Source organism: Podarcis bocagei, assembly GCF_964188305.1.
Source record: "Podarcis bocagei genome assembly, chromosome: 7".
NCBI classification, from domain to species: Eukaryota; Metazoa; Chordata; class Lepidosauria; order Squamata; family Lacertidae; genus Podarcis; species Podarcis bocagei.
In genome coordinates, this window is record NC_138132.1 from 64,811,562 (window position 1) to 64,829,279 (window position 17,718).

At 47.8% G+C, this 17,718-nt stretch overlaps 1 protein-coding gene across 3 annotated transcripts in view; it reads left to right on the plus strand.

Annotated features, from left to right (window-relative positions):
- STARD8 (StAR related lipid transfer domain containing 8) overlaps positions 1-17,718 on the plus strand; it is a 71,660-nt gene that overhangs the window by 21,003 nt on the left and 32,939 nt on the right. The window contains exon 1 of one of the 3 annotated variants that reach the window (XM_081203990.1): positions 3,645-3,907. The exons of the other annotated variants lie outside the window; for them this stretch is intronic. The gene's annotated coding sequence lies outside the window, so the exon portion shown is untranslated. Of the gene's footprint in view, positions 1-3,644; positions 3,908-17,718 lie in introns of those variants that run through there. 3 annotated transcript variants of the gene reach the window in all.

The window sequence follows — 17,718 nt, forward strand, 5'->3', positions numbered from 1 at the left end:
AATGAAGCACTATGTATATATTTACATGGTGAAATTTGTGGGCTGTCTCAGTGCCATCCTGTGCACATCTAATGCAGTGAGCTCAAAGGGACTTGCTGTCTTGTAAATAATGTTGCGTGCTTCCTCAGGGTTCGGTTTCCTTGGAGGAAAAGGACAAAGGAGACTGTGGTGTCTTAGGATGTATGGTTTTCGTTACCCATACATCCAACCTGAGCATAGGATGGAGAGGCTCACAGAGTTAACACCCCAATAGATTTTGACTCCTTGTTCAGTTCCTAGGGAAGCTCCAAGTCCAGCTCAGAACAAGAAAAGCCTCTGTGTCTCCAGCTTGCAGCACAATCCATCTCCCCCCCCCCACTTCTCTCTCATACCAACTCTTACACAGCTCCCCTTTCCCTCTTGACTGCTGGCATCCTGCCAGGTGAGGTGGGAAAAGACCCAGCCAATTTTCTCTATGGCAACAGAGGTAACTCTCTGGGCATGTAAATGGCAAGGACCTAACTAGTCACCTTTAGCAAAGACACTAGACTAGCTGGTTCAACAGCTTCTTCCACCAGATTCTAAACCTCACTGAGTTTATTAATATTTTGAGAAAATTGAGAAATCTTATGTCGGCTTTTGGTTTTATCAGCATTTCCCCATGAAAATTGTGCATCATGTTTCGCGAGGCGCTTGAAGATTTTTGTTGAATAAGCAGTTTATAGCTCTTGTCGACGGGATAAATAAGAAGAGCGCTGCTGGATGAAACCTACTCTGTCCAACTTTCTGAGGTCTTCTGTTTAATCTGTACCATATTTTTTGACTTGCCTTTTTTGTGGGTACCCTACTTTAGTGTGGAAAAGTTGGCTTAGAGTTGTTTCAACGACTGTGTGGCTTTGAAGAGGGAAGCATCGAAATGGGCTTGTGTGAAGACCCTGCGCTTCCTTCTAACCTTGTACTGGGTGGGGTGTCTTAGAGAAACCAAGGAGCTTTGAAATACTTTGTAACTTTTGCTGACGGCTTCGTCTTGGTCAGTGCTGGTGCGACAGGTCATCTGGGAGAGGGAACCGCCCTGTGTAATGGTTGGAAAGGGTAATGCTCTTGGGAGGTTTCTCGGATTGCTCTTTGCCATTTGGCAGGTGAGAAAACACAGCTGCGGAGCTGGCAAGGGAGGCATCAGGGATCAAAGTCTTTCTGGGGTGTGCGCGATTAAACCGAGAGGGTCCCACATGAAGCAGTTGCGATTTATGGACCTTTGAATCCAGGCTTGTGCACATGTTTCGGATTAAGGGTGGGTTGCGTTGAAGGGATGGTTGTGTTCTCAGTCCTAAAGGGAATAATGGATTTCATATTGTTGGGGCGTGAGTAATGGGGGAACAGGGGCAAAACACTTTTCATTAGGTAGCATTTGAGCTGGCAAATCTGGGTAAGAGAGTAGACTCTCTCTCTCTCTCTCTCTCTCTCTCTCTCTCTCTCTCTCTCTCCTCTCTCTCTCTCTCTCTTACACACACAGATGTTTGCAGGTCAGAAAATAATAAAGTGGTTTATTGTAGGAAATGCATAACTTGGGTGGATAAGGTTTCTAGGTACAGTATAGCCTAACTTTCTGACGTTGGAAGAACTTGTATAGTCCACATGGTCCTGCCCTTTGACAAAATGGAGAGCGCTGCCAGACTTGAGGAAGTCCGGAGGTTTGCAGAGGTGTGGAAAATCTGTCGGCCCCAAGCAGAGGGGTGCCAGAGGGAACACAGCCCACACCTTTGAAGGCAGGAGGGCTGTGCAAAACCCAGCCACCTTTTTATTAATAGAGCCGGAAATGCTTGGATGTGGTCCACCTGGATCTCTGTGAAGCTTCTAGTCAAAGATGATGCTTGATGGAAAGTAACCGCCCTCAGCTTCCGCAGCTCTCTTCCCTAGCCACTGCCTCCCCCACAGTACCTGTGGCAGGTACTGAAGTCTTTTGGGAATGGGGCAGGGTGGGGATCTGGAGCTGAGGGAAGGGGTGTCTTGTTTCGGGCCAGACTTGCTGAGTTGCCCCCAACATTGGGGGGCATGACATCACACACGGGCGCCCCCAACCTGGCCAGGCACACTCGGCTCACCATTCCCCCCACTACCAACCACCTTCCTGAAAGGCGCCCTGGTGTGTCCTTTTGAGGATTGTCACAAAGTTGAAAATATGGGGGGACTGCCCCCCGGCCCCCTAGATGACACCCCTGTTTGGGGCCAAAATGGCAGTGCTCTGGTGGCTGACAAGCAAAGCTGCTTTTCAGTATGAGAGATAGAAACAGAATTGTAGGGTTGGAAGGGACCCCCAAGGGTCATCCATTCCAACCCCCTGCAATGCAGGAATTGCAGCTTAAGATTCCCTGACAGATGCGCGCATTCAACCTTTCCAAGGAAGGAGAATCCATCACCCTCTGAGGTAGTGGAACGTGTGCAGACAGATGCACCACCTTAGGCCACAAAGCCCCACAATCTTCGAGTTCTCAAGAAATTCTCAATTACCCTGAGAATTGAGGAAGAAACTTGTCCTCAGAGGAAGAAAACATTTCAAGAAAACGGAAGGTAGATTTTGGCATATACTAATGTGACTCTCCAAAGTGGATCATGTTCCTTTGAGTCACATGAATCCTTGTTTATCTGTGGTCTAAACCACAGAGCCTAGGGCTTGCTGATCAGAAGGTCGGTGGTTTGAATCCTGCGACAGGGTAAGCTCCTGTTGCTTGGTCCCACGTCAAAGTTCAAGTAGATAAATAGGTACCACTCCAGCAGGAAGGTAAACGGTGTTTCCGTGCGCTGCTCTGGTTCGCCAGAAGCGGCTTAGTCATTCTGGCCACATGACCTGGAAGCTGTCTGTGGACAAACGCCGGCTCCCTCAGCCAGTAAAGTGAGATGAGTGCCGCAACCCCAGAGTCATCTGTGATTGGACCTAACGGTCAGGGGTCCCTTTACCTTATGTAACTCTCCAGAGTGGATCATTTTCCTTTGAGTCACACGAATCCTTGTTTTTAAACCCACAGTTAACTCTTCTCGCTGTGGTGGGCAGAGGTGACACGAGCCCCCCAAAACCTCTCAGCCAGATGTAAGGGATATGCTTAAACCCACATAGAGTATGCACAGGACTTTTCTTGCCCATGGCAGCCTTTTTTGCTGGAACCTTTGCCACTTTTATCAAAATAGGAGTTTGGGCACCTGAAAAAAAATTTAACCAGAAAAGTACCGCACACAGCATACATACATAGACCATTCACAGTGGGTATATACAACCCACACAAAGACAGCATCCACATAGAACCATAGAATCGTCGAGTTGGAAGGGATCCAAGGGTCATCTAGTCCAACCCGCTGCAAGGCAGCACATGACAGCATCGTCAACCATTTTCCTGGCTCGCATTTCCTCCTCATTCAGTCTGGATGACCCTTTCAGTGGATAATCCGATGAAAGAAAGAATCCCTGTTCCCCACGAAGCTCATTTGCAACCCCTCCTACGGGTTTCTGCGTTAGCAAGGAATCGGTGACTGTTTTGTGACGTTTTGTCAAGGGTTAAGGGGAAAGCCCAGCTGTTTGGCAGGCTTTCCTGTTGCTTCAGCGATTGGCCAGACGCCTCAGGGGGCGGGCGCAAGGAGGCAGCTCCAGCAGTTTGGCCACCTGTGCCTGGAGCAACCCTCATTTTTTTGCAATTGACAACGGCCAAGGAGCAGCAGCTGCTTCAGCTGCTGCTGCTCTGGAGCCGGCAACAAAGTGTGTGTGTGTTTGTGTGTGTGTATGTAAGTATAACTCTGGGGGCATGTTGCCTCCGGCCCTTGCCCTGCCCCAGCAGAGGAAGCGACTGAATCTCCCAAGGATTTTTGACAGCCAAGGAGTTTTCTCCTGGTACCTCAGGCACAGTTTTTCAACACAGGACATGGAGGAAGGCAACTCGAGGTAAATAGTCACTGCAGCAAAATGCTCTCCGATGCTGTCAGTTCAGTGGTGAAGCTGTCTGTCTGTCTGTCTGTCTGTCTGTCTCTCCCCCTCGGTCTTTCGCTTTCTGGCTCTGAAGAGTCATAACTTTCCCCGAGGAGCGCCTGACGCTCACATGATGACCTGGCAATCCTGTTTTCACTTCATCGACTTGACCTGCCTGAACAGAAAAATGGTGTCTGTGTGGGTCCGGTTATATGTGCCCCATTCCGAGGCCGTTCTCTCCTAGGAGACGTTACTGGTTTGGGTGCATGGCAAGGGAGGACTTCTCTGCTTGTACAAACGTTTCATAACCCATCTAAACTGTTGCAGGAGCTCCTTCCGTTGCTGCTCTTCCTTGTCTTTTCCTACAGGAGCACTGTGTGTGTGTATTATGTGATTATGGGAGTTCTTGGGTTGCGTCTCGCTTGTTTTGTGATTCAGGAAAGACTGAGAAATGTGCGCATGGCTCCCTTCCAGCCTCTCAGGGTGGTGGGCGCTGAGCAGGTGGGCCCTTTTGTAAGCGACCGGCAAACTGAGTGGGTGAGATCCCCAGTGTGGTCCTGATCCGTGCACATGGCACAAAAGAAGTCAGTGGCAGCATCAAACACACACTCAGTTCAGTCCACGCTGGTTGGCCCCTGCTCTTTGAGGCTGTAGAATCATAGAACTGTAGTGTGGAAGGTATAGCCAAGGGCCATGTGGTCCAGCCCCTTGCAATGCAGAACTCACAGCCAAAGAATCCTTAACAGATGACCCTCCAGCCTCTGTCAAAAAAACAGAGAGAGTCCACCACCTTCCAAGGATGTCCATTCCACTGTCAAACAACTCTTGTCCACTGCATTGGCAGGTGCTGCGTTTCAGTCTGAAAATTCAGATACTTATTTCTCATATTTTACCGTAATTCACAGCCTGCCCTGTCTCCAGGACTCTGGGTCTGTTGTACCCCAAAATAACACATGGCTTAACTATGAGCTCTCTTGAGTTTCAGGCCATCCATATGGAAAACTCTGAGTCATGGGCAGGGAAAACATGGAAACCCAGAGTGCTATTCAGCACTAGTCCTGCTCAGAGTAGACCTATTGAAGTTAATGGATGTTAGGATCCCTAATTTTATTGGGTTCTGGCTGACTACAACCCCAGATTTAGTGTCTGAATTGAAGAATTGAAGAATGGATTGTTAGAAGTATTGCCCTCCTCCAAAAAAGGAAATGCAAATATCTGTCTATAGTTATGTCTGTATTTTCTGTAGCTTCTCACTTATTGACAGAGATGGCTGAGCTTGTCCCCACTTGCTGAGGGCCAGAATAACTTGGTTCATTTCCTGAGGCTTGGAAAACAAACCCCTCTCTCTGAAACACCCTCCTCCCCTTCCCCTTAAGGCCTTACCTGGTCAGGTGGGCGAGGTGACCTGCTCAGTCTGCTCTCCGGGTGCTAACTATTGATGGGCAGGATCAAGGCCCCTGCTCCTTTATCTTGGGTTGGAGAGAAGTTCTAATAAAGGATTTCTTCAAATACAGGACGGTCATCTTGAAAGTCCTTGAAATGTGGAGGGACGGAGAAAGTCCCCTACGAAGAAAAGTTGCCGTGTTTGGGACTTTTTATTTCAGATAAAAAGGCGAGAAAGAGGTGGTTAAGATACAAGTTTATACAATGAGGTATGACATGGAGAAAGTGAATAGAGAGACAAATAAACTCTCCCTCTCTCAGGACACTTGAACTTGTGGATAGCCAATGGAGCCGAATGTTGGAAGATTCAGGGCAGAGAAAAGAAAGGACTTCTTTATGCAACACGTAGTTAAACTATGGAACTCGCTCCTGCAAGAGGCAGTGATGGCCACCAAGCTAGGCGGCTTTAAAAGAGGGCTGGGCAAATTAATGGAGGAGAGAGCTATCCATAGCTGTGTTCTGCCTCCAAGGTCACAGGCAGCAATGCTTCTGAATACCAGTTGCTGGAAACTGCAGGAGGGGAGATTGCTGCCACTCTTGTGCTTGGCTCGGGCTTGTCGGTTGCTGCTCTCCATGCATGTTGCTGCTACTCCTGCCATTGATCTGTGCCCTTTAGAGGACAGGGGGGAGAGTGTTAGGAATCAGAAGGGTCTTGAATATTGGAGATTGTTGGTGATGAGAGAAGCCGTGAATTCTCCTCCGGCTTGGATTTCAACCTGAGCCAGGGAAGAACCTCCAGACTTTGAAAACTCTCCTCTGATTTAAAATCTGGAGGAGATCATGGTGCAGGGCTGGGTGTGCACCCAGCACTATAATGGACAATGGTTATTTAGTGGTTGTTGCCAGACTGGGAGCTAGGAGAGCAAATCCCTGCCTGGCCATGAAGATCCCTGGGTGAGCTTGGACCAGTCACTGCCTCTCAGTCTAATCTACAGCACAGGGTTGTTGTGAAATGAGGAGAGGAAGCTGTATATGTCACCTTGAGCTTCTTGGAGGAGAAGAATTAGATAGGAATGCAATAAATAAACAAACAAAGGAGTAAGAATTGATTCCAAAATAAATAGGATTAGTAAATGTCTTCCCTCTCCCCATTATATTTCTCCTAATCTCTTTAGTGCTACTTTAGGAGCACATTAGGCCAACATAATCCATATTAACCATTTTCCGTTGCAAGTCCTTGTCGCTGACGTTTGGACATATCATTCTGGAGGGTTGAATGAGGGCACAGATTGCCTGTTCTTTGTGGCAGTCAGAGGCATTGGTGGCCAGGGCCCAAATCCACCTCTCCTTTCTTTGGAAAGGGTGCTAGGGGTCACCAGAGTGAGTTCTGGATTGGAGCTCCTTTATTTCTTGAGCAGACTAAGTCCTGGCATGTGTGAATCGGTAAAGATGATAAACAGTGCCCCTGCAGGCGTACAGAGTGCTCTCCTCACCAGCGAGGGACCACAGCATTTCAGTCTTTGTAGGAAAGGCAATCGGGTAACGTGAGGCGACTTCTGCCTCGCCCCGTGCCTTCCCTTGAGAAACTGAGCAGACCTGGGCTCTCCCTGTGCCATTTAAAGCAAAGGAATCCCTTCTTTCCCCCTTGAGGCAACAACAGGGGAACTGGGTTAGCAGCAAGGCGGGGATAGTACTGCAGTGCTTGGAAAAAGCCCTCTCAGAGACCCGAGTTTGGAGGGCTATGTTTTGCATGGAGTATGAATCCATTAACCTTTGCGCACAGTTCCGCCACATTCCCTGGCATCCGGAACATGGCCGTTGAGGGAGGCTGCATTCCAGTAAAGTCAGGGGTCTCCCCTCCAGCCCAGTTAATAATTGAGCTGCAATGACCCTCCTTGCGCCGTGTCTCCCTGAAAGTCACCTCTGTATACTTACAGTCACGCTTGCCGGCACTGGGGGCTCCCGAAGTTTCAAAGTAAAGGAGACCTTTGTTTCCTTGCTCGCTCTGCCCTGAGAGGGATGTCGCCAGTCTCAAGACCCCATTTGAATGTGACTTGTTTGGCAATGCTCCTAAAGGAGTTGATCTGATGAAATAGCTGGACAATCTGTAACTGGACAGAGTCTGGACAGAAGCGGAATTGGTAGACTTAAACTACAGAAACCCCAATCTCTGAGTGGTGAGAGACTCTGGGATGCCTGTGATTTTCCCAGGGGTTACTTTCCTGGGAATGAAGGTCTGTGGTGTCTTTCGGAACTACGGTTTTATTTATGCACATGAACAACCTGAGCAGAGGATGGAGAAGGGTTCATGGCATTAACCCCCCAGCATTTCTCCCCACAGACTTCCCTTAGGTTCCCAGGGGAACCCCAGACTCAGTTTTGGGTTCAGCACAGAACAATATAAACCTCTGTGTCTCCGGCTTCCAGCATCAGCCAACCCCCCCCCCCCTTTCTCTCTTACACACACACACACACACTTGGCCTGTTGCTCCCCATCCTAGGGTGACTGGTGGCACTCAGCCAGCTGGGGTGGGAAAAGGCCCACCCATGTCTGTGTGACCACAGGGCAAACTCTTTCTATATGTAAATGGAGGTGCTTAAACTGGCCAGCTAAAGGACTGGTTTTGCTGGTTTCCTCTTGCATTTTCTACCCTCACCCACACAGAAGCACAGGTTTCGGAAGGGATCCCTGGGTGTCATCCAGACTGATCCCCCCCCCACACCTATAACAGAACATAGATCTAGGTTAAATGGGGGTGGGGGACTTGATAATGACATAATCTCTGAAGCTCCCTGCAAAGATTATTTCATTGCCAAGTTCTCCACACACCCCACCCCAGTTCTAGGATCCAGATTTGGGATGACTTCAAGATAAGGCTCTCCCATCACCCCCTGTCCAGTGGCTGTGCTGTCGGAGGCTGATGGGAGTTGGTAGCCCCAAACATCGGGGGGGCGGGGCGGGACAGATTGGGGAAGCATCTATGGCGGACACAGAGGCAAGGATGAGAGAAAGATGGAACAGACTGAATGTCTTGACACGCATTGGGGAAAGGCAAGGCCTTGCCAGTCTTTCTTCCCAGAATCCTCTCTGCTTAAAGGATGGGGGTCAATAGACTCATAGAATTGTACAGCTGGAAGGGACCCAAAGGCTCATGTGGTCCAACCCCCTGCGAGGCAGCAATCACAGCTGCGTCCTGAGAAAAATACCACCATTTGGATGAGTTGAGAATGGCCTTTGGGGCTGCTGTGGGCTCCTTTTCCTTTCGGAATGATGGCGACTGAAGTGTAGCATTGGGGTTGTGAAAGCAGAGTGAGGGTGGCTTTCCCATTCCTTGAACCGCCTCTCTGGCCTCCTCTCCAGCTACTGCCACCGACTGTTGTGTCAGCTGCTGGTTGGTTGGCACATGGGCAGGTTTGGCCCATCTCTTTGCTTCCGTGGGGGGACGGTTCTTTCCTGCTCATTTGCTGATCACAGAAGCTCAGCTGTGAGCCCGGAGATAATCCCTCCATTACGAACGAACCAGCTTTGCATGGGAAACTGAAGAAGATTCTGTTCTGCTCAGCGTCCCTCATTTTGGAGTGAACCAGGCCTGGTTTATCTTGGCTGAGCACTTAATAAGTGACATATTACCCTGCCAGCGTGTGCCCGGGAACATTTACGGAGCGTACAGCAACGGCACTGTTTGACTATCCATTTTAACGGTCGCTTATCAGGAAACGGCACTTGTCATATGGTGCCAGATGCGGTCTTGCACACACTTCCACAGATCTGTTACATCGAAGAGAGTGACTCAGTTACTCCCCCTTCCCTCCCAAAAAAAGAGACAGAAAATGAGGAATAAATGAATCCTTCTTCTAGTGTTCTTAAGATAACATTTCCATTGCCATGCCAGGAACAAAATGTAGTATTGGGGTGGATCATTTCCCCACAACATTGGGGAATAATTCAATCACAGTTTAAGGTGTTTCTGTTAGAAATGGGTGTCCTCTTTTGAGACATAAGGGTGGGGAAAGGGGCTTCCAGTCTCGGCTCGTCCCCTTCCCTCAACCTGCTCCATTAATCTGCTTTCCGCTTGCTGAGATAAACTGCAGGAAATCCCTAGAGGCCACCTTAACCGAACCTCTGAGCTGTACAGGAAAAACATCCTGGATGGAGCTGCGGAGTCTCTGCTCCCAATTAAGCCAGTTGGGTTCTGCATTTTATCCAGATCCAGATGTTCTCTCCGTTGACGAAACCTCTGGTGCACGTAGGAGGCACCAGCCGAAACATAATACTCATGTGAACTTTGGAAAGAGGCTCTCCCTGCATCGGGAGGGCATGTAGAAGGAAGGCTTGGTAATTTTGCCCCAGGGCAAGCAGCCCACTTCCTACCTTGGACTGGGGGCAGTTGTGGTTGGCCTCCTCTCCTGCCCAATAGGAATCAGCAGACCTGAGCTGGGGCACCTGGTCACTGTTCAAATGCAGCCTTTAACATTATCTGTTCTGCCTGCATGTTAATAGAGACATCCGGGTCGCTAGACATTAAAGGCGGTGGAACCTCCTTCATTGGAGGTTTTTAAAGAGGTTGGAAAACCATCTGTCAGGAAGACGCCGTTTGTTTATTCATTTATCCACCCCACCTTCTCCCCAGACTGGGGCTGAAAGTGGCTTACACAAGTTGAAAACACACACAGATAAAATACAGAAAGCTGAAAAAAGATAATTAAAAAGTAATTAAACTATAACTATAAAAAACTATGGGACGCGGGTGGGGCTGTGGGTTAAACCACAGAGCCTAGGACTTGCCGATCAGAAGGTCAGCGGTTCGAATCCCCACGATGGGGTGAGCTCCCGTTGCTCGGTCCCTGCTCCTACCCACCTAGCAGTTTGAAAGCATGTCAAAGTGCAAGTAGATAAATAGGTACCGCTCCGGCGGGAACCTATCCAGGGTTTCCATGCGCTGCTCTGGTTTACCAGAAGCGGCTTAGTCATGCTGGCCACATGACCCGGAAGCTGTACACCAGCTCCCTCGGCTAATAAAGTGAGATGAGCGCCTCAACCCCAGAGTTGGCCATGACTGGACCTAATGGTCAGGGGTCCCTTTACCTTTACTATAAAAAGCTATTATTTAGCTGTGATTCCAGCATCAAAGGGGGTTGGGCTAGAGGACCCCTGGGGTCCCAGAAAATGTTTTGTTTGTTGTATTTATATCCCACCTGTTTCTGCAAGGAGTTTGAGGTGGCATACACATGGTTCTCCCCTCCTTGTTTAATCCCCACAACAACCCTGTGGGGTAGGTTAGGCTGAGAGAAGACGGTGACTAGCCCCCAAAGCTGCATGCAGTGAGCTTCATGACCAAGTGGGGATTTGAACCCTGGTCTTTGCCCCCACATTTCAGGGCTTCCCCACACTTCTGCTCATCCCGCTGCTTTCCCCCAGGGAAAAGCCTGCTTTCTCCCTCTGAATCGGAACAAACGTCAGTCGGGTTTCCTGCAGGTTGATGCTTGTTCCGATTCAGTGGTCAATGGCGGGCATCACTGGGGAAAGTGGCAAACAAAAAACCCGCTCGGCCCCATGCCTAGAAAATGCAGGAGAAGTGGGAGTGTGGAGGAGCCCTTAGCCCAGGGGTCAGCAAACTTTTTCAGCAGGGGGCCGGCCCACTGTCCCTCAGACCTGTGGGGGGCCGGACTATATTTTGGAGGGTGGGAAATGAACGAATTCCTATGCCCCGCAAATAACCCAGAGATGCATTTTAAATAAAAGGACACATTCTACTCATGTAAAAACACGCTGATTCCCAGACTGACCGTGGGCTGGATTTAGAAGGCGATTGGGCTGGATCCATCTCCCGGGCCTTAGCCCAGCACTCTAGCCACTGGCTCATAAGCTGACCCTTCCCTTCCTCCATACTCAGGTCTGATACATCTTTTTTTAAAAAGAAAGGTTGCTGTCTGCTGAAAGGTTGGTTTTGAGAGCTCAGCAGCTTCCCCCCTCTCCCTGCCTTTCCTCTGGGTGATGCGGAAGCGAACTTTGTCACGGAGAGACTGCGTGTCTTGCTTCATTCAACTCTGTGTCCTATTTGAAGGGGGAGCAGCGACATTAACAGCGCTTTAGGGCTCTGTGGCTTCCTCTCCTCAGAGTTTCCCTGACCTTTTGCGCTGCAGATCCTCCTCTTGCTCTTTGGACATCTGAACCTAGGGAGGTGCCTGGAAGTCTCTCCTTCTCCCTCTTTTTAACCCAGGCTGCCTGGCGAGAATCCTAGGAGTAGAACAATCAACAAACACAGCAAGCTATTCAGGTTGAACTTAATTAACCCATATGTGAAATAATTTATTTCATTTATTGCATCCTACCTTTTCCGGCCTCCACGGAGCTCAAGGTGTCTTGCATTGCCCTCCCCCTCCTCAATTAACACCCCACAACAACCCTTCGAGGTAGGCTAGGCTGAGAGGCAGTGGCTGGCCCAAGGTGAGCCAAGTGGGAATTCGAACCCTGGTCTCCCAAGTCCTAGCCAGCACTACAGCTCCCTGGCTCTCTTAAATCATGCGTCCTGGTGCTCACTTTTTTGAGGACCAGGTAAAGAAGATGTCAATCTGCCTGCTGGCATTCTGATTTCAGGGTTTTATCCGCTGCTGCTTTTAATGCTTTAGCTTAAGTTTATATTCTCTTTGTCTATCTCCACTGCTTTATTATTATTATCTTTGATGCTTTAATGTTTTCCTGTTCTTATCATCTGTAAGCCATTGGTTTGGTGGCGGGGGGGGGGGCGGAGAGCTTTCTTGGAAGTGAGACATTTGCAGAGGAAATGTTCTCACTGGATCTTGAAAGAGATCTTCCTTCCTGTCTCCCATAATCTGACATGATGTTACTTTTACCCCCACAGTGAAATTCAGAGAGGGGGCAGGAAAAGTGCTGGGTGTACTCATGTCTCGGCACTCTTAAAAAAAATAGGAATTTACCGTGAAACTGCTTTGAACAATTATTTTTTTTTTGAGAGACAGATGATAAACTGTGGTATGTTTAACAATGAAATTCACTTCCACAGGAGGCAGTGATGGCCAACAAACTAGATGGCTTGAAAATAGGATTAGACAACTCCGGGGAGGAGAATAAGGCTATCAAAGTCTACTAGCCGCAATGGCTATGCTCTCGTTCCATGCTCAGAAGCAGCAAGGCTTCTGAAGGCCAGTTGCTGGAAGCCACAGGAGGGGAGAGTGTTTTTGTGCTCAAATCCTGCTTGCGGGTTTCCCATTGGGGACATCTGGTTGGCCACTGTGAGAACACGATGCCGGACTAGATGGGCCACTGGCCTGATCCAGCAAGGCTCCTCTTATTTATTTTTATTTTTTGTAAGTTGTTTTGAGTTTCCTTCTGAGGGGAAAGCAACTAATAAATATAATTATAATCATACCCGTGTGCAGAACATTTGTGATGAACGAAAACGTCATGGGAGTGTTTACATGACAATCATAAGTAAATCAATGTTCAGACCACTTCTTTATTGAAATTATCACTTGCCCGGGAGATGGGATGTGTCTGGCTTTTTGGAAACCTCACCCAACAAATCATACCCTAAAGCACTTTGTTAACTTCAGGCAACTTTGTTCTGAAGATTGTAATAGCACAGAACTGGAGGGGGAACCCAGAATTAGCCATTCTGGCGAAGGAAATAACCCAGTTGTCCAATTTTGGTGGAACAGTCATGTTAAGAGATGTAAGGTACATTGCAGAGCGTCGTCCTTCCATTCGTTTTCGTAAGCGAAAGCGTAACTTTGAGGTTTATCCTGTTTTCCGTTCCCCTTCTCCCGACTGGTTCCATGAGCATTTGCAGGACACAAGGGGTTAAGGCTGCTCCCCAGCAGGATGGAGCAGAGTAGCTTCTTTCATGAGCTGAGATGGTTTATTTCCTTGCCTTCTTCAGGATTCAGGGAGGTGCTGGTTTCTTTAAAGGCATTTCCTGTAGGCAAGTTTATATTTGGCATAGCGCTGGAAGCGGAAGAGGGCTGGGACCAAAGTGGCGGGCTTGGAACAGAGAGAACCAGATTTTTCTTAATGTCACCACAGATTCCCTCAAAGAAATCTGCACTCCTTGACTTGTGTCAATTCCCTCAGGGAAGGAAGAAGGTCATGCAAACTGTCCCTATATGGATACTTTATAAGCTGCTCCTGTTTTTTGTTTTCTTTTTTTAATTGGGCTAACAACAACAGAAATACGCATCAGGCTGGTACAATAAAAATAGGCTGAGTATACTTTTAAACATAGTATGGAATAAAACCCATTACTCTTCATGGGTGGGATACATGTTAAAGGGGAATAATATCATATATTATTGAATCCACCAAATCTATCGGTAAGCAGAGGGAGGTGACAGACCGTGTCACCTACTGCCCTAAAACTACAGCATCCACCATGCCTCAGACACATTACAAAATGACCAGGTAGGCAAAGAGAACATAAGGTAAAGATAAAGGGACCCCTGACCATTAGGTCCAGTCGCAAACGACTCTGGGGTTGCAGCGCTCATCTCGCTTTATTGGCCGAGGGAGTCAGTGTACAGCTTCCAGGTCATGTGGCCAGCATGACTAAGCTGCTTCTGGCGAACCAGAGCAGCGCACAGAAACACTGTTTACCTTCCCGCCGGAGTGGTACCTATTTATCTACTTGCACTTTGACGTGCTTTTGAACTGCTAGGTTGGCAGGAGCAGGGACCGAGCAATGGGAGCTCACCCCGTTGCGGGGATTCGAACCGCCGACCTTCTGATCAGCAAGTCCCAGGCTCTGTGGTTTAACCCACAGCGCCACCCGTGTGTCTAAAAACTTGTGATGAGAAAATGGGAAGCGGCAGGCTCCCTTGGAAGGTGGTGGACTCTCCTTCATGGGAGGTTTTTAAGCAGAGGCTGGGTGGTCATCTTTAGCTGTGATTCCTTCACTGAAGGAGATTGGGCTCGATGACTCTTGGGGTCCCATCCAACACTATGATCCCACGATTTCCTTGTATGAGATGCTGAAATGCCCGAACTTACAACCGTGTTGCTTTCTGTTATTGTGACTTTTTCACATCGGAAGAAGCGAGTTACGAAACCGGGCTTATCCAAACACATCTTGTTTGAAGATAGTATTTCATCGCACGCAGGCAGTTTTCCTGACCCCATGTCAATGGCTTCCATTGTTTCATTGTTGGCTCTGTTTCTTGTAGGTGAGCAGAGGTGAAATCTGGTCTACACACACACACACACACACACACACACACACACACACACACACGGCTTTGGAGATGTGAGAATTCTGGACGAATTTATTTGGGTTTGAGATCTGGCTAGCAGAGGGGAAGTGAGAAGTGCCTTAGTTTTGTGCCCCTCTATTTTGGACAATACCATCGTAAAAGATGTTTTCTGATATTCTCCCAGTGCTGTGCTTTCTGCCTTTGAGAAAATGGAAAGGGGGGAGGGAATCGAAGATCAAGAGAAAACAATTCTGGGGGCACCTCTCTCCCATTCTGGCCCCTTGGGCCAAGGTATCTGCAAGGTCACCACATCCTGGGATCATTTTTAGGTACCGGTAAGCCAAAGATGGAGCAACATAGAGCCCAAGGGAAGAGAGATGGACTACGTTATGGTTGGCTAGCTGAAGTGGATGGTGTCAAGACACCAGCAGTTGGCTTACCGTGTGAGTTTGATGGGTGATAGAAAATAGATTTAAAGAAAAGAAAGCCAAACACTCCATGATACCCACATTTTGCAATTTGGCCTCAGGAAAGAATCTTGTGTATCTGAATTTGATACATAGGAAATAAAGTCCTACCAAACATTGCAGAAATGTTCCAGATCTTCTCTGCCTTTAGAAACCACTAATTTGTGGGTTATTTTCTCAGTGATAGCCAGAACCCACACATTTTTGTCCTGCAGAGAAAGAGATGCATGTTGTGTAATGTCTTCCATTTTTGAGCTGTACGGGTTTGTGTTGCTGCTAGCATCCAGGTGAGGTACATTGCAGGGGGTTGGTCTAGATGACACTTGGGGTCCCTTCCAACCTTAGAATTATAGGATTCATTAAATAAATAAATAAAATTAAAAAATTGTCCAGTAGCACCTTAGAGACCAACAAAGTTTGTTCTGGGTATAAGCTTCCGTGTGTATGCATACTTCTTCAGAACATCTTATACCCAGAACAAACTTAGTTTGTCTCTAAGGTGCTACTGGACAATTTTTTAAATTTATTTTGACTTCATCAGACCAACATGGCTACCTACCTGAATCCAGGATTCATTCAAAGTTTTGAACAGAAGTTGAGGGACCATCTGTCAGAGATTCTTTAAGCTGTGGTTCTTCCATTGCAGGGGGTTGGACTAGATGACTCTCAGAGTCCCTTCAAACTCTACATTTTTATTTTTCTACGATTCGCAGGAGGCTTTTAAACAGAAGTCATCTAGTCCAAGCCCCTGCAATACAGCAACCACAGCTAAAGAATCCTTGACAGATAGAAACCCAACCTCTTTTTAAAAACCTCCAGCGAAAGAGAGCCCACCACCAAAATAATATTGACTAGTCAGATAACGATGGTCTAAATATTGCCAGGGTTCTTGTGGTGCATTCCAGGTAAGAGAAAAATTATAGAACAAGCCAAGTGTGATGGGAGTTTCAGTCCCAATATGTCTTCACCCAATTTCATATTCTTTCTTCAAAAATTCCTCTTTTCATTTGTTCAACTTCAGTTTTGATAAGAAGCCATTTCCTCCCTTATTCATATTCCTGCATTGCAGAAGGCTGGACTACATGAGCCTTGGGGCTCTAAGATTCTTTTTTGGTGACTTCCTGAAGAAAGATAGGGGGACCTTCAAAGCAGAATCTTGCTTCTGACAAGGTGGCCAGCAGCTGTCGATCTTCAGATTTGGCACAGCCTTTCCACATGGTTACCTGACCAGAAGCAACCTCTCATTCATGTGAGCCTGAAAATCCCACTTAAGTTGGGGTTATGCGGTGGGTGAGCATCTCACTAAACAACCATAGGAATTTGGTGCTTAACCTCTGGAGCTTAACCTCTGAAAGCAGTGACCCTGTAGCCAACTCCTACGGAAAAGGGATTAAAAACTTTCTCTAGAGTCAACTGAACTTCGTGTCACGATGGGGGAAGGCAAAGGAAGCTGGTATTGCAGTCTCTCCACCGCTCCCTGCTTTTCCCCAACCCCTCTGGGGATTTTTTTTTAGTTTTCCAGCTTATTTAAGGTGCCTATTCCTCCTGTCCCACTGGTACTGTGAGTTTGGGCAAATTATGGTAACTGTGATTTCCTTCTTGTTGATGTTGCCATCATCATAAAGTTGTTTGTTAGCAGTTGGCAATCTTTTTTCCCAGCTTAGCAAGATGGGCCTCTTGGGCCAAATGTCACAGGTGAGCAAATCTGGCGACCTGTCCATCACCTGACATCACAAGGTTAGCAGATGACTCAGTGTCTGGAAGTCCTGAAGCACCAAATCTGAAGGGATGGGGGGAGGTTGGTTAAATCCTGCTGTGTTGGCTGGATTGACCGGGCAGTGTCAACTAGGTATGGTTTGGGGGAAGCAACCTCGCAGGCTAAACTGGAGGGCCAAGACTGGACCACAGGTTAGATGTGGCTCACCCCTCTTCTAGTGTAATTGCTAGAAATTGAAGGCATGTTCATGCATTCAGCTAAGCACCAGTCTTTCCGCATTGTTCAGGGAAGGTCTGTGGAGGGTTTTTACTCTTCATTGGGTGCTAGTAAACAAATGTATGAGACACATGAATCTAAGTATTGGGTACAACAGTGTTTCCCAAAGCTTGGGTCTCCAGCTGTTTTTGGACTACAACTCCCATCATCCCTAGCTAGCAGGACCAGTGGTCAGGGATGATGGGAATTTTTTGTCCAAGTTACAGCAGGACTGTAAGCTAAAACTGCCATGTTGGGGGGGGGCATGCAGTATGAAAGAATGGTAAAGTGCCTTAACCTTTCCCTTAAATAGAAGCTTATAAATTTCAGAACAGGAATTGTGCTTTTTACATTCAAAAAGGGAATAAAATAAGGGTGTTCTCTCTTTTCCTCTTCCATCATCACTCCAAGTAGTTTTATGCCTCTCATTGCAGAGGGTTGGGCTAGGTGTCCCTTAGGGTATCCATTCCAACCATACAATTCTATGATCCTTTTTGGCATGTCCAGGGTTTATAAGCTTGGTTTTGTAAATGACACGCATCCCTGTCCTCCAATTGGCTGGGTCTGGGTTGGAGAGGGCGAGATACTTTCTTTGGGCGCCCCTCGTAGCAAAATGCTGCAATGCACAGACAAGCCCAGAACCTCTTAGGAGATCCATGCATACCAGTAAAATTCCTCCAGCTTTATCAGGTTTGCACAACACCATTTTGTGGCATCTTCAGGATTGCACAACTCTTCTCCTCACTGAAGAAAGGTGGGGA